Source organism: Rhinatrema bivittatum, unplaced genomic scaffold (genome assembly GCF_901001135.1).
Source record: "Rhinatrema bivittatum unplaced genomic scaffold, aRhiBiv1.1, whole genome shotgun sequence".
Classification (NCBI taxonomy): domain Eukaryota; kingdom Metazoa; phylum Chordata; class Amphibia; order Gymnophiona; family Rhinatrematidae; genus Rhinatrema; species Rhinatrema bivittatum.
In genome coordinates this window covers 199,311-213,758 of record NW_021820653.1, presented here as the reverse complement: position 1 = coordinate 213,758, position 14,448 = coordinate 199,311, and the positions used below count along the sequence as shown (strand labels likewise).

Genomic DNA, 14,448 nt, shown 5'->3' with positions numbered 1-14,448 from the left:
AAGAAAAGGTAGAAGGTCGACTTGAGGGAGGGAAAAAAAAAATGCCTACGGCACCTGGTATTCCCAGGTGGTCACCCATCCAAGTACTAACCAGGCCCAACCCTGGTTGGCTTCCGAGATCAGACGAGATCGGGCATATTCAGGGCAGTGTGGCCGTAGGCATGAGGATGTCTCCTCTAAGTCCTCATGGCCTTTATCTAGCGTGCTTCCATGCATGCACCCCTTGCGGGCGGTGAAGAAAGTTAGGACAATAAGAGTAAGCATAGTTGCGGTGCAGTCAGGAGAAGAAAGGAGAAGAAAAGGTAGAAGGTCGACTTGAGGGAGGGAAAAAAAAAATGCCTACGGCACCTGGTATTCCCAGGTGGTCACCCATCCAAGTACTAACCAGGCCCAACCCTGGTTGGCTTCCGAGATCAGACGAGATCGGGCATATTCAGGGCAGTGTGGCCGTAGGCATGAGGATGTCTCCTCTAAGTCCTCATGGCCTTTATCTAGCGTGCTTCCATGCATGCACCCCTTGCGGGCGGTGAAGAAAGTTAGGACAATAAGAGTAAGCATAGTTGCGGTGCAGTCAGGAGAAGAAAGGAGAAGAAAAGGTAGAAGGTCGACTTGAGGGAGGGAAAAAAAAAATGCCTACGGCACCTGGTATTCCCAGGTGGTCACCCATCCAAGTACTAACCAGGCCCAACCCTGGTTGGCTTCCGAGATCAGACGAGATCGGGCATATTCAGGGCAGTGTGGCCGTAGGCATGAGGATGTCTCCTCTAAGTCCTCATGGCCTTTATCTAGCGTGCTTCCATGCATGCACCCCTTGCGGGCGGTGAAGAAAGTTAGGACAATAAGAGTAAGCATAGTTGCGGTGCAGTCAGGAGAAGAAAGGAGAAGAAAAGGTAGAAGGTCGACTTGAGGGAGGGAAAAAAAAAATGCCTACAGCACCTGGTATTCCCAGGTGGTCACCCATCCAAGTACTAACCAGGCCCAACCCTGGTTGGCTTCCGAGATCAGACGAGATCGGGCATATTCAGGGCAGTGTGGCCGTAGGCATGAGAATGTCTCCTCTAAGTCCTCATGGCCTTTATCTAGCGTGCTTCCATGCATGCACCCCTTGCGGGCGGTGAAGAAAGTTAGGACAATAAGCGTAAGCATAGTTGCGGTGCAGTCAGGAGAAGAAAGGAGAAGAAAAGGTAGAAGGTCGACTTGAGGGAGGGAAAAAAAAAATGCCTACGGCACCTGGTATTCCCAGGTGGTCACCCATCCAAGTACTAACCAGGCCCAACCCTGGTTGGCTTCCGAGATCAGACGAGATCGGGCATATTCAGGGCAGTGTGGCCGTAGGCATGAGAATGTCTCCTCTAAGTCCTCATGGCCTTTATCTAGCGTGCTTCCATGCATGCACCCCTTGCGGGCGGTGAAGAAAGTTAGGACAATAAGCGTAAGCATAGTTGCGGTGCAGTCAGGAGAAGAAAGGAGAAGAAAAGGTAGAAGGTCGACTTGAGGGAGGGAAAAAAAAAATGCCTACGGCACCTGGTATTCCCAGGTGGTCACCCATCCAAGTACTAACCAGGCCCAACCCTGGTTGGCTTCCGAGATCAGACGAGATCGGGCATATTCAGGGCAGTGTGGCCGTAGGCATGAGGATGTCTCTTCTAAGTCCTCATGGCCTTTATCTAGCGTGCTTCCATGCATGCACCCCTTGCGGGCGGTGAAGAAAGTTAGGACAATAAGAGTAAGCATAGTTGCGGTGCAGTCAGGAGAAGAAAGGAGAAGAAAAGGTAGAAGGTCGACTTGAGGGAGGGAAAAAAAAAATGCCTACGGCACCTGGTATTCCCAGGTGGTCACCCATCCAAGTACTAACCAGGCCCAACCCTGGTTGGCTTCCGAGATCAGACGAGATCGGGCATATTCAGGGCAGTGTGGCCGTAGGCATGAGGATGTCTCCTCTAAGTCCTCATGGCCTTTATCTAGCGTGCTTCCATGCATGCACCCCTTGCGGGCGGTGAAGAAAGTTAGGACAATAAGCGTAAGCATAGTTGCGGTGCAGTCAGGAGAAGAAAGGAGAAGAAAAGGTAGAAGGTCGACTTGAGGGAGGGAAAAAAAAAATGCCTACGGCACCTGGTATTCCCAGGTGGTCACCCATCCAAGTACTAACCAGGCCCAACCCTGGTTGGCTTCCGAGATCAGACGAGATCGGGCATATTCAGGGCAGTGTGGCCGTAGGCATGAGGATGTCTCTTCTAAGTCCTCATGGCCTTTATCTAGCGTGCTTCCATGCATGCACCCCTTGCGGGCGGTGAAGAAAGTTAGGACAATAAGAGTAAGCATAGTTGCGGTGCAGTCAGGAGAAGAAAGGAGAAGAAAAGGTAGAAGGTCGACTTGAGGGAGCAAAAAAAAAAAAAAAAAAAAAAAGCTGACTAGTACCGACTTTTTGTCTATCTTCACGGTAGGAACAAGAGCTGGGAGGGATTCGAACGCGCAGCGTCCACACTGAAGAGGAAGCCTTCTAGGTTCTGTGCTACTCGCCCTAGACGTTTAGTTTTCGATATTTATCTCCTTTATCCTATGTTTTCAGTTTTTTAGTTTCCGTTTACCTTCGTGTTTGGTGATATGTTTTGAAGATTCGTTTTGAATCAGTGTTTTGATTCTTTGTATGTTATTATGGACATGTTCTTTGCTTCCCAAGATTATCCGGGTTCTCTTCTGGAGCGAAGTTTAATTGGAAGGATTGAGTGCTTTAGCCTAGTGAATTGTTTTTTTCGAGCTCTGCATTTTTTTTTGTAAGAAGTCTTCGTTATGTGCCGATCATTGATTGGCACACTTATGTTGCTTATCTTGTAAACGTATTATCACTTTTCATCACATCTTATTTAATATTTTTGTGATTCTCAGAATTTTCTTTTATATTTTTAAATTGTAGTTTAAATACATTATCTGAACACTAATAAAGTTCCTACTTCTATATAATAGTTTTGTATTATAAACTGAGTTTTTCAGATATTTTTTGGAAGTTACAATATAAACATAACAGGAGGCGATGCTTTTCCACTGGGTTAGGTTTAGTCCGTATATATGCACAGTGACTACGCATGAGAACTTTTTGCATTGCTGCTTCTAATTTATGCAAATCTGTCTCATGCATAATCAGTGGGTTGGGAAGCTCCGAACTGGGCGGCCAACTGCAGTCCTCAAGCAGCACCAATGGCATCCCCACAACAGAATGAATATGCATGAGAGGGTTTGGCAGACCTTGCAGGCAGCGTATTTCCCTGCTCCTCATGCATATGCATTATGCATATCTTGTCCGGGGCGCTTGAGGAGCAGAGCTGGAGTTTCCCGGCTCCATTTTCCCCCGAGAGCTTTCATCCCGTCCTGGCTTTCCCACCTTTCCTGCAGGGACTTGGAGGTCATCCCTCAGTAACGCCAGAATAGGAAGGCTTCTTCCGGGAAGTGCTGAGTCCTGTCGGGCAAATCTGGAGCCAAAGGCAGGGGCTTGTACAGCGCTGTGTAAGCCTGCCCCGGGGCCGGAGAGAGGGGGCAGGAGCAGTGGAAGGGGGAGGGGAGGCTCTTTCCTCTCCCTCCCTAGGGTCACTAAAGGCTTTGCGGGGAGGTTTCCTGCGCTCCCGGTCAGTGAGAGGTGAAATGGGGAGGGAGGGAGTTTATTTAAGCTGCTTCCTCAGGCAGAGGGAAGAGTCAGGGCAGTGAGGCGGAAGAGAGCTCCTGCAGGAAAGGATTTGGGAGAAGAGTGCCCTCTCCTCCCGCTTCTGTCTCTCTCCTCTGCCTTTACCTCCCCCCTCCTCAGCAGGCTCGGGACCGCGGAGCAGACCGAGGACAAGGCCCCAGAGGGCTTGTGGGGAGGGGGAGGGGGGTTCCTGAGCCCCGGCAGGTCTGCCTGAAGAGGGGGAGGGGGGACCATTGCCCCCACATAAACCCCTCCTTCCAGGCAGCCCGTGAGGGTTAAGGGGAGCAGCCCCTAACATGTGCCCCCCTAAAGTGCTCTTGTGCTGAGGGTTCTGGTGAAGAAGGACAAATAATGCTGACAGGAATTTAGCATCCAGCTTTTGGTAGCATCTCAGCACAGAGCACTGTAAAACTCACCACTCCTGTGGTTTATATCCAGGGAGGAAGACTCAGAACCATTGTCAGGAAGTATTCATGGAGAGGGTGGTGGATGCCTGGAATGCCCTTCCGGAGGAAGTGGTGAAGAGCAGAACTGTGAAGGACTTCAAAGGGGCGTGGGATAAACACTGTGGATCCATAAAGTCTAGAGGACGTGAATGAAGAGCGGGTGGCTTGCGGGAATGACGGCTACTGCCTGGAGATAATACCCTTATTCAATAAACATACACACGGTTAATGCGACTCCAACATCGCTCTAAGCTTCAACGGCAAGAGGAAATGTGGAAAAAGATTTGCATTCACAAAAAATCAGCGGAGTAGCTTGCTTGTTATGGCGGTTACTACCCCAAACCAAACAAGCCTGATACTTCACTTTCAATGCATAGCTCTCTGCTTCAACGGCAGGAGGGAATGAAGAAAAGTGGATCTATATACAGACAAGGACTGAATTATATAGTCTGTGTAAACAAATAAGCATGGGTGTAGCTTGCTTATTGCTGCGGTTACTGCCCCTAACTAATTAAGCTAGATATTTCACTTAGATGCATTTCCAACACTGCTCTCTACATTAATGGTGGGGGTGGAAAGGAAATAGAACCAAAAGGTTACTAAGAGCCAAGAGTAACAGATAAGTATGAGAAAAAAAAAGTGCGAAACTTGCTGGGCAGACTGGATGGGCCGTTTGGTCTTCTTCTGCAGTCATTTCTATGTTTCTATGTAAACATTTTGTAAATAATAGGAGACTTTATTTATTTTCATAGTTAATTGGTTACCCCTTGTTTCAATGTAAACTGGTACGATAAGACACCAGTCTTGAGTATCGGTATATCAAAAGTATTTAAATAAATAAATAAATAAATAAATATTTGAAATGAATGGATAAAACTAAAAAAACGAGTTTATTTTAGGTTCTTTTTCATTTCTCCTAAAATGAATGGAAGGTTCTGTTTTGTTCACTTTTGGAAACATCATAGTCTTTCAGACAAGCAAAACTATACTTGCTTTTCACTGCAAATGGGACAGACTGGAACTGGGGAGGGAATGGGAAAGGAAAAAGAAGCACCAATCAAGGTGAAGTATTTTTTTCAAGCAGCTTTTCCCAGTGTGACCACCTCATTTTTTTAACCTGAAATTTAAAGCAAAATGTAGCCTTAAGTATAACCTGTGTTATAACCCCTGTGCCTGGCTAACCCAAGGGCATAGGCTGGGGACAGGACATCCTATAAGGTCAAACTGACTGAAGACAGGACCATAAGAATTCCATTGTCTACAAGTCTCTTGTGCTCCCAAAATAAATAACTTCATTATTATTATTATTATTATTATTTATTTCTTTTATATACCGACATTCGATCGAGATATCACATCGGTTTCCAGATAACTAAAAGAATAGGGCTAGATCAGCCCTATTTTACATTATAACATGGTAACAATTATAACAAATTATAACAGAATTATAACCGAAGTACATGGAACAATAGATTATAGTATATAACATACGTACATAATTTATTTAGAAACTTTTATATACCGGTATTTGTGGGGACATCATACCGGTTCACATAGTAACTGAAAGATTGGAAAATACATTGCAACAGGGGAATGTAACTGGGCGGGGGGAAGAACAGAAAGGCAGTAGGAAGGATAGGAGAACAAGAAGGTAATAACCAAAACAATTTACAATGAAAGTCTCCTTAATAAGGAGGTTACCTGAAAGGGGACTGCGAGGGGGAGTGGAGGGAGTTATTCTGTGTAAGCATGGTTGAACAGGAGAGTTTTTAATTTCTTTTTGAATTTAAATGCACAGGGTTCAAGTCGCATGTGGACAGGTAGTGTATTCCAGAGAACGGGCCCGGCAATAGAGATGGCACGGTCTCGGGTGGAGGAGAGATGTGCCTGTTTCAAGGATTGAACGTGTAGGGTGCCTTTGTTGGTAGATCTGGTGGCTCGGGTGGACAGGGGGGCAGTGAAAGGGAGGTCGAGCCAGTTGGAGTTGTGGGTGTAAATGGACTTGTGAATTATGGTCAGAGTTTTGTAGTGTATACGGGACATTATGGGGAGCCAATGTAAATCCTTGAGGATGGGGGTAATATGGTCATGTTTGCGACTTGTTGATAAAAATAATTTAGGATTAAGGATAGAGGGAGGGTTGGGAGGAGGGAGGAAGGGAGGGAAGAGAGGGGTGGGTGGGGGGAGGGAGTGTCAGGGAGGGATGAAAGGGGGGAGAGATGCCTGTGTAGGGGGTGAGGTGTGTTGCGTTCAGGCAGGTTAAGGGTCAGGTGGGAAGGCTTTTAAGAACAGCCATGTTTTGAGGTGTTTTTTGAAGACTTGCAATGAAGGTTCATTTCTGAGGCAGGTGGGGAGGGAGTTCCAAAGGGTAGGGCCCGCTATTGTTGTGGCTCATTTGCGGGTTGTGTTGAGGTGTGCAGATTTGAGATTGGGGACGGCTAGGAGGCCAGTGTTGGTGGATCTGAGAATTCTTTGTGTGGGGTATGGCTGTATTGCGTTGTTTAGCCAGTTCATTTTGTTGTTGTTTATTTTTTTGTGCATGAGGGTGAGGGTTTTATATTGGATTCTTTGTGTGATGGGTAGCCAGTGGAGTTCTTTGAGAGTGGGTGTGATGTGGGAGGATTTTTTGTTGTTAGTGATGATCCTGGCGGCAGCATTTTGTAGAACTTGGAGGGGTTTGATGTGGACTTCTGGTAGGCCGAGGAGAAGGGAGTTGCAGTAGTCGAGTTTTGAGAAGATAATTGATTGAAGGACTGTTCGGAAATCGTGCGCTTGGAGAAGGGGTTTGAGTTTTTTCAGTGTTTGAAGCTTGAAGAATCCATCCTTAATTGTATTGGAGATGTGTCGCTTAAAGTTGAGTTGGCTGTCGATTGTTACGCCTAGGTTTCTTGTGGACGGCGTGAGTGAGATTTGTGAGATGTGTGGCACTCCCGGGTTGTGTGGCACTCCCCTCAAGTGCACCCCCTCTAACTTCCTGGGTAGTTAGAGGGGGTGCACTTGAGGGGAGAAGAGGGACGGTCATCGTGGATGTGAAGGATTTCTGTTTGGCTTGGTTGAGGCAGAGTGATAATTGAGATAGCAAGTGGGATAAATTTGAGCTGAGTTTGTTCCATTTTTCCATGGTGAGTTGAATGGATTTGTTTATGGGGAGTAATATTTGTATGTCGTCTGCATAGACGAAGTAGGTGAGGTTTGCTTCTGAAAGGTATTTGCATAGTGGGAGGAGGTAAATGTTAAAGAGGGTTGAGGATAGGGAAGAACCTTGTGGGACACCATGTGTGAGGGGCACTTGAGAGGATTCAGATGAGTTTGTCTTGACGATGTAGGATCTGTTTGAGAGGTAGGATTTGAACCATTTGATTGTGGTGTTTTGAAGACCAATTTCTTTAAGTCTGGTGAGGAGTGTTCTGTGATTGATGGTGTCAAAGGCGGCTGATATATCAAGAAGTATCAGGAGGAACAATTTGCCTTTGTCGCGGCCTCTGAGGATGGTATCAGTGAGAGAGAGGAGGAGGGTTTCAGTGCTGAAGAATTTTCTGAAACCATGCTGTGCTGGCTGGAGAACATTATAGGTTTCAAGGTGGTCTGTAAGTTGATTGTTGACTGTTTTTTCGATGATTTTTGCTAAGAAAGGGAGGTTAGAGACTGGTCTGTAGTTTGCTGGGTCTGATTTGTCGAGTTGAGGTTTTTTGATGATTGGTTTGATGATGGCGTTTTTGAGTTTTTCTGGGAAGATTCCTTGTTCGAGGGATAGGTTGATGATGTGGGTTATTGGTTTGACAATAATCTCTCTGATGAGTTTTAGGGTTTTGATGGGGATGGGGTCTAAGGGGTGGGATGCGGGGTTGGTTTTTTTGATGATGGGTTCAATTTCTGTAGAGGCAACGGGTGCGAATTGTGACCATGTGTGGATGGGAGAAAACTGGATAGCCAGAATAGATTTGTAGTTAGTCTACAATCTGTTGTGTTCCGCGCCCGCGGCCGTCCACGGGCGTGGTCCCCTAACTCGTTCCCCGACTGCCCGCGGCCGTCCACGGGTGTGGTCCCTTAACTCGTTCCCCGACTGGACTCTTGACTGCAGCGGGGCTGACTGCCCTGCGCCGGGCCCGGCCCCTCCACGTGGCGACGCGAGTCTCCCGGCTGGCCGCCGAGACCAGAGCTGTCTCTTCTCCTCCCTCGCGGCCGCCACTGCTCTCCTCCGTGGCTCGGACCCAAGATGGCCGCCACCATCCTTAGGCGCGAGGCTGCGCCTCTTCACTAGACTTAAAGGGACCTCGTCCCTTTAATTGGATGCAGCTGATTCCTATCCACAGGGTCAGAGGAAGTATAAAAGGAGACTTCCTCTGACCATTCCTTGACTTGGCAACGTCTCCTGTGAGCATTGTCTGAGTCTGCTTGCTCCGGTGAGTTCCAGCATCTTGATTCCTTGTTCCAGTTCGTCTTGGTTTCCTGGTTCCTGACTTCGGATCGGCTAGCGGTGATTCCTGGTATTGTCTTCGGACTGGCAAGTGGTGATCCTTTGGTGCGTGACCCCGGACTGGTGAGCAACAACCCTCTGGCTCTCGACCTCGGACTTCTTTCTGACCATCGCCTCCAAGGGCCCACCTAAGCCCCAGCGGCCCAGGTCCCTACGGGCTCCTCCCGGGGGGACTGCGGGCTTCCAGGGGTGAAGCTCCAGTCAGCCCTTGCACCGTACGTTAGCTGCTTGACCTCTCAAAGGTCCACCTAAGTCCCAGCGGTCCAGGTCCCTATGGGCTCCTTCCGGTGGGACAGCGGACCTCCAGCGGTGAAGACACACCTCCGTTCCTCGACGTCATGACCCTTCGTCCGCCTCCACCGTCACGCCTGTCTACAGTGTCGAGGGTCCACCGGTCCCATCTTCGGTTCCTGCCTCGCCACCCGACGGGAGAACCTTCGGGTCTTCCCTCAAGGTATTCCGTCGGCCCAAGGGTCCACAAGCCTGAGCATAACACAATCCAGAATCATAACCACATTTCTGGCCATTTTGTTCAAGTCCCTTCTTTGGTATCCTTTGAATTGTAGGCTGCTCCCCAGGTTTTGGAAAACCCCGGTTCATCTCCCCTGCAGTCAGCTTTTTAGAGGTGACTCCCAACGCACACAAGGCCTGGTTCAACTTTGCACAACTTCACTCCTCTCCCACGGGAGACCCACTCCTCATACCTCTCCCTGCTCAAGGGGGGCTCCTGGATAGTTCTCTCCCTCTGACACAGATTTCTAGTCATTCTTTGGAAGCTGTTAGGATTTCAGACGGGTCTCTTCTGCAGCCCTGTGGAGCCAGTGCAACCTTCCCCACCACCCGTCCATTGGAGCCAGTGCTAGTCTCCAGCTCTGTGAAGCCATGGCCAGCTGGTGCCTCTCCACTAGGCCCAGCCAACTCTGCCCCCCCCCCCCCCCCCCTCAAATCTCTTTCCTTTCTCTCGCTAGTCCTTGACTTCTGCAGCACTTCTCAAAGGTGCACGAGAGGAGAGGAGAGGTCACTCTCAGGCAGCTGCTCTTTCACCCTCCGCGTGTAATGCACTCGCACACTTCCAGCAGTGCTTCTGGCTGAAGCACCGCTCGCTATCTTTAACACCCGGGCCCCTTTCACAGGCCAAACCCTCATTTTTACACCAGACTTAAAGCTTCAACCATCGGTCCACTTTCTCGTTTGCCGCTCACACCCAGCACACGCCTCCCCTGGGACTGTCCTGGGACACTCTGCAATTTTCCCACTTCAAGAAACAGGATGAACTTTTAACCTCTGGAAATCCCCTTAGAGGAAGAGCTGCCTCAAAGTGTCCTTCCACCAAAATTCATTGCCCAGGCTTGGCCAGACCATACATCAACCTGCACTTTTAAACTTTAAAACACTGTACAGCGTAAGTCTGTTTAAACAATGTAGCCCCATATAAATACAGGACCAGTGCAGCATGCCACTCATGCCACTGACCACGCGGTGCTGCACTGCGGCCGCCCACCCGCCTGTACTTCACGGCTCCAGGTCCAGTGCTGTGTTGCGCCCGTCAGTCACAGATAAGCTGCGACCTCTCATGTTCACCTCTTTTTTTCCCTGCACCATCAATCATTGGGAGAATGGCAGTGTCTGCCAACCAACGCCAACTCCTCCGGCGACCCCGGGACAGCATGGGCGCTGCCGACCTCCATCTTCCTTTCGGCATCACTTAGGCATGTGCGCAGGGCCTCCTTATGAATACATCATGGCGGGAACCTCGGGGGCGTCCCCTCCCGAAGACGTCAACAGCGCTGGTGTACTTATACCGACTGGCCCATGGCTAAGACGAGTTAGCGAGGAGGTCTCTCGCTTGTTAAATGCGCTCTACTTGGATCTTTTGTTCCAGACTCTCCTCCTTACATTCGGACGCTGCGAGTACCCGCTCCTCGGGGGATCTCTCGCGTCTTGGCTATCCGCTCCTCGGAGGGCCCTCCTCCTGCCTGGGAATTCTTGACCCGCTCCTCGGGTATCTCTGCTGGGACTTCCTCATGTCAGTACTTTCTCCAACTTCTATCAACTTATCCAAACCATTTTTAAACCCAGTTATGCTAACTGCTATAACCACATCCTCTGGCAATGAATTCTAGAGCTTAACTATGCGCTGAGTGAAAAAGAATTTTCTTATATTTGTTTTAAATGAGCTACTTGCTAACTTCATGGAGTCAGTGCCCCTGGACCTTCTATTATCTGAGAGAGTAAATAACCAATTTACATTAACTTGTTCAAGTCCTTTCATGATTTTGTAGATTTCTGTCATATCCCCCTCAATCTTCTCTTCTCTAAACTGAAAAGTCCTAACCTCTTTAGTCTTTCCTCATAGGGCAGCCGTTCCATGCCCCTTATCATTTTGGTCGCCCTTCTCTGCACTTTCTCCAGTGCAGCAATATCCTTTTTAAGATGCGGTGACCAGAATTGTACACAGTATTCAAGGTGCGGTCTCACCATGGAGTGATACAGAGGCATTATGACATTTTCAGTTTTATTTTCCATGAATCCCGGTATATAAAAATGTTAAATAAATAAAAATAAATAAATACATTTTCCATTCCCTACCTAATAATTCCTAACATTCTGTTTGCTTTTTTGACTGCCGCAGCACACTGAGCCGATGATTTCAATGTGTTATCCACTATGATGCCTAGATCTCTTTCTTGGGTTGTAGCACCTAATATGGAACCTAACATTGTGTAACTACAGCAAGGGTTATTTTTCCCTATATGCATCACCTTGCACTTGTCCACATTAAATTTCATCTGCCATTTGGATGCCCAATCTTCCAGTCTCACAAGGTCTTCCTATAATGTATCACAATCCGCTTGAGATTTACGGTAACCACTCTGAATAATTTGTGTCATCTACAAATTTGATCACCTCACTTGTTCCCATTTCCAGATCATTTATACATATACAAGCCGTTAGGCCCGTTCAAACGGGTGAGATTCCATCGATCAGACCAGCACGTCGGTCAGAGCCGCTCTCTTCTCCACAACTTCTTACCCTTCCCACTTACTCACTCATATCCTCTTCACTTTTCCTTCTATCCCCTCTCATCTTCCCTTTCCACCTCATCCACAACCCCTTCCCTCTCCCCCAGCCCTCCTCCACTCCCTCTTTTTCTCTTCTACAGGGCCGGCTGTTGTCCCTATGCATGACGGTTAAATTGGGCGAGATTTAGCTCTGCTCTGGCCGTCCCTACTCCCCTCCTCCCTTCCCCGTTTGCGGACGGACAGATGGGCTCGGTGACTCTTCTGCCCTTTCCTCCTCCTGTCCTGTGCGTGATGGTCCGGCCGTCCCTACTCCCTCCCCCCTTCCCCGGCGATGGAGGGATGGGCGCAGGCTGTTAACATGTCGGAGGAGCCGTTTCTCGGAGCGGCAGCTCGTCTGCCCTTTCCTCCTCCCCTCTCTGACACCCTGGTCCGATCTCTCTGCCTTGCGCATAACATCAACACATCGCTCAGAGCTCTCTTTACTGCACATTTGCGGGCCGTGGTTCAGAGCCCATTTATATTCTAGATTGGAAAGCACCAGTCCCAGTACAGATCCCTGAGGCACTCCACTGTTTACCCTTTTCCACTGAGAAAATTGTCCATTTAATCCTACTCTCTGTTTCCTGTCTTTTAGCCAGTTTGCAATCCACGAAAGGACATCACCTCCTATCCCATGACTTTTTATTTTCTTCGAAGCCTCGCATGCAGGACTTTGTGGAATGCCTACTGGAAATCCTGTTGGAAACAGGATGCTGGGCTTGATGGACCCTTGGTCTGACCCAGTATGGCATGTTCTTACCACATCTGCCAGTTCATCTTTATCCACATGTTTATTCACTCCTTCAAAAAAATATGAGATTTGTGAGGCAAGACTTGCCTTGGATAAATCCATGTTGGCTGAGTCCCATTAACCCATGTCTATCTAAATGTTTTGTGATTTTATTCTTTATAACAGTTTCCATGATTTTTCCCGGCACTGAAGTCAGGCTCACCGGACTATAGTTTCCCGGATCACCCCTGGATCCCTTTTTAAATATCGAGTTACATTGGCCACCCTCCAGTCTTCAGGTACATCGGATGATTTTAATGATAGGTTACTGCCCCAGCCAGTGAGTCTCAAGGCAATCCAGCGCTTTCTAGGATTCGCTAATTATTACAGGCGGTTCATCTCTCATTACTCTACTTTTATTGCTCCTATCACTCCTATCCCTTGCTAAAAAAGGGATGAATACCAAGGACTGGCCACCCGAAGCAACCCAAGCCTTTGCCCTCCTGAAATCTGCCTTCCTTTCTGCACCAGTGCTGCAAAGACCTGACACCACATGACCTGTTTTTTTGGAAGTTGATGTCTCCTCTGTGGGCATAGGTGCCATTCTCTCGCAGTCCACCTGTAATGGCAAATTGTTACCTGGGCCTTCTATTCAAAAAAAGTTCAAGAAAGATAGAAACTATAGCATTGGCCATCGAGAGCTGCTCATCATTAAACTAGCTTTGGAAGAGTGGTGTCAACTATTGGAGGGCACTTTGCATCGCTTCACCATCTTCTCTGATCATAAGAATCTGGAATACCTTCAAACTGTCAGAAGACTTAACCTGTGACAAGCCAGATGGTCCTTGTTCTTTGCCAGGTTGAGCTTTTGCCTAATCTACTGACCAGACCAGTTGGAAAAAATGCTAAAGCTGATGTTATGTCTAGATTTTTGACCCTGCTGATAGCTCCAGTGATCCTCAGTATCTTCTCGACCTGGCCAAGATTATCGTGGTCCCTCTGTGGTACCAGCTGGAACCCCTCCAGGAAACACTTTGGTACCCAAACATTGTTGATGGAAAGTCTTGAAATGGTCCCATGATTGTAAACTGGCTGGTCACCAGGTCATTTGCAGAACCTCAGACCTCATCTCCTGCAACCACTTGGCCCATGGATGTAGGTGATTATGAATCCTTCACACCCAGGGACGCAGCTATTTTATAACTTGTCCATATCTATGCGTGCATGTTATAAAATAGCCTTGCCGCGTGCATATATGCACCAAATTTTAAGTGGAAGTGAGCATGGGTACGCAAATCCCACTTCTACTTTGTAAACTGTGTGATTTTCAAAGAGGCCCGCATTAATGCGACTCCCAGTTTTACCAGTTCGTCTCCAGTTAGCCCAGCTAAGGGAGAGGTCCTCCAAGCCCCCATGGTTTGATAGCCTTTATTCCTCCCACTTAGGTCCGACCCTTAAAACCCCGCAGGTCTGCCTGGTTTTCTTTATTTTTTTTAACTTACACAGCATACATGGCAGAAGTAAAGATATGAAGCAGGAGGCCTCAGCACACGCGCTTATCTCTGGTTCATGCCCCAAAATGCCCATTCCCTGCCCGGACCACACCCACGCCCTGCCCCTTTTTGAATACTTCCTAGATGTGTGTCCTTAAAGGAGGTTTCCAGAAACTTAACATCATAAAAAAACTCAAACCCCTACTTCACACACACGATCTCAAAACAGTCATCCAAGCCACCCTCTCATCCAAGCTGGATTACTGCAACTCCCTCTACCTTGGACTCCCCTACGCCACTATCAAACCCCTCCAGATTCTTCAAAACGCCACGGCAAGACTCCTTAGCAACACACGTAAAACAGACCATATAACCCCAGTCCTTAAGGAACTGCATTGGCTACCCATCTCTTTCCGCATCCTCTTCAAATCCCTCACCATTATACACAAATCTATTTACAAGAACAATCCCTCATGGCTTAGCGAACCCCTCCAACTCTCGCAATCTGCCCACCCTACAAGAGCAAACCTCGCTTGCACCCTTCAAGTCCCACCCCTCAAGAAG

General features: G+C 48.1%; 8 non-coding genes across 8 annotated transcripts; all 8 read right to left on the bottom strand.

The window, feature by feature from the left end:
• Nucleotides 1–42: 42 nt before the first annotated feature.
• Nucleotides 43–161, bottom strand: LOC115081836. The gene has a single exon (XR_003853910.1). It is a non-coding gene; the product is annotated as a 5S ribosomal RNA (ribosomal RNA).
• A 175-nt stretch (nucleotides 162–336) lies between these two features.
• LOC115081825 lies at nucleotides 337–455 on the bottom strand. Its single transcript, XR_003853898.1, has one exon. It is a non-coding gene; the product is annotated as a 5S ribosomal RNA (ribosomal RNA).
• Nucleotides 456–630: 175 nt separating this feature from the next.
• LOC115081812 lies at nucleotides 631–749 on the bottom strand. Its single transcript, XR_003853886.1, has one exon. It is a non-coding gene; the product is annotated as a 5S ribosomal RNA (ribosomal RNA).
• A 175-nt stretch (nucleotides 750–924) lies between these two features.
• On the bottom strand, nucleotides 925–1,043 carry LOC115081877. Its single transcript, XR_003853952.1, has one exon. It is a non-coding gene; the product is annotated as a 5S ribosomal RNA (ribosomal RNA).
• A 175-nt stretch (nucleotides 1,044–1,218) lies between these two features.
• LOC115081927 lies at nucleotides 1,219–1,337 on the bottom strand. The gene has a single exon (XR_003854001.1). It is a non-coding gene; the product is annotated as a 5S ribosomal RNA (ribosomal RNA).
• A 175-nt stretch (nucleotides 1,338–1,512) lies between these two features.
• On the bottom strand, nucleotides 1,513–1,631 carry LOC115081915. The gene has a single exon (XR_003853990.1). It is a non-coding gene; the product is annotated as a 5S ribosomal RNA (ribosomal RNA).
• Nucleotides 1,632–1,806: 175 nt separating this feature from the next.
• On the bottom strand, nucleotides 1,807–1,925 carry LOC115081903. The gene has a single exon (XR_003853977.1). It is a non-coding gene; the product is annotated as a 5S ribosomal RNA (ribosomal RNA).
• Nucleotides 1,926–2,100: 175 nt separating this feature from the next.
• LOC115081891 lies at nucleotides 2,101–2,219 on the bottom strand. Its single transcript, XR_003853965.1, has one exon. It is a non-coding gene; the product is annotated as a 5S ribosomal RNA (ribosomal RNA).
• Nucleotides 2,220–14,448: the final 12,229 nt, after the last annotated feature.